Source organism: Otolemur garnettii, unplaced genomic scaffold (assembly GCF_000181295.1).
Source record: "Otolemur garnettii isolate 467f Iridium unplaced genomic scaffold, OtoGar3 scaffold00080, whole genome shotgun sequence".
Taxonomy (NCBI): Eukaryota; Metazoa; Chordata; class Mammalia; order Primates; family Galagidae; genus Otolemur; species Otolemur garnettii.
The window spans coordinates 3,804,855-3,806,489 of NW_003852475.1; the positions used below are offsets into that span (position 1 = coordinate 3,804,855).

A 1,635-nucleotide genomic window follows, 5' to 3' on the forward strand; every position below is an offset into this window, starting at 1 on the left:
CAGGGGGACAGAGTGAGACTCTGCCATTAAATAAGTAAGTAAGCAAGCAAGCAATTATCCTGAAAGAATGTATTAAACAGAGAAAATTTTAGAGACATTATGACAAATCCCATGTTAATTTCCTCTCAAAGATGTTCAAAAATATAGCAATGTTTCACACCAACAGCCATTTAGTTTTGTCAGTATTTTGTGAGAATGTTATTTCTTAGTACATTTTCTAAGATGTAAAATATTTTTTCTGGGTCTCATAATTGTCAAACTGGATACTCTTTTTTTCTAAAATGTAACCCAGTAAATTATGTTTTATTTTATTAAGTTAATGCATTATGACTGGGCACAGTGGCTCCTGCCTATAATCCTAGCACTCTGGGAGGCTGAGGCAGGAGGATCCCTTGTGCTTAGGATTTCAAGACCAGCCTGAGCAAAAGCAAGACCTGGCCGAGCACAGTGGCTCATGCCTGTAATCCCAGCACTCTGGGAGGCTGAGGTGGGAGGATTGCCTGAGCTCACGAATTTGAGACAAGCCTGACCTAGAGCAAGACCCCATCTCTATAAAAAATGCCAGGCATTATGGTGGGCGCATGTAGTCCCAGCTACTCAGGAGAGGCAGGAGAATTACTTGAGCCCAAGAATCTGAGGTTGCTGTGAGCTATGACGCCGCAGCACTCTACCAGAGGCAACAAAGCGAGATTCTCTCCCAAAAAGGGCGAGACCCCCATCTCTACTAAAAATAGAAAAATTAGCCAGATATTGTGATCAGACCCTGTAGTCCCAGCTACTTGGGAGGCTGAGGCAGGAGGGGAGTTTGAGGTTGCTGTTAGCTAGCCTAATGCCATGGTACACTAGCCTGGGCAAAAGAATAAGACTGTCTAAAAAAAAAAAAAAAGGAAAACATGGGCCAGGCACAGTGGCTCAAATCTATAATTTTAGCACTCAAAGGCCAAGGAGGGTGGATCACTTGAGCTCAGGAGTTCAAGACCAGAGTGAGCAAGAGTGAGACCCCATCTCTATTAAAATAGAAAAAATAAGCTCGGCATAGTCGCAAGCTACTGGGGAAGCTGAGGCATGAAGATTGCTTGAGCCCAGGAGTTTGAGGTTGCTTTTGAGCTTTGATGATGCCACAGCACTCAACCCCAGTGAGACTCTATCTCAGAGAAAAAGAAAAAAATTAGGCTAACACCTGTACTCCTAGCACTCCAAGAGGCCAAGGCAAGCGGATAGCGTGAGCTTACAGGTTCAAGACCAGCTTGAGCAAAAAGCAAGACCCAGTCTCTACTAAAAAATTAGAAAAACTGAGGCAGGAGATCACCTGAGCCCAAAAATTGGAGATTGCTGTGAGCTGTGAGCTATGTAATGCTACAGCACTCTACCTAGGGCAACAGCTTGAGACTTTGTCTCCAAAACAAAAACAAAATTTGTTATTAAACAATACAAAAGACTTTTAGAATAAGTTGCAATTTATAGGAGTAATAGAATTAGGAATTGTTTCTTCTTACTTTTTAAATTGTTATTGCCGGCTCGGTGCCTGTGGCTCAAGTGGCTAAGGCGCCAGCCACATAAACCCAAGGTGGTGGGTTCAAATCCAGCCCGGGCCCACCAAACAACAATGATGACTGCAACCAAAAAATAGCCAGA

At 43.2% G+C, this 1,635-nt stretch overlaps 1 protein-coding gene across 4 annotated transcripts in view; it reads left to right on the forward strand.

Moving 5' to 3' along the window:
- The window catches only part of R3HDM1 (R3H domain containing 1), a 153,186-nt gene that overhangs the window by 126,468 nt on the left and 25,083 nt on the right, over window positions 1-1,635 (forward strand). The gene's annotated exons all lie outside the window — the stretch shown is intronic.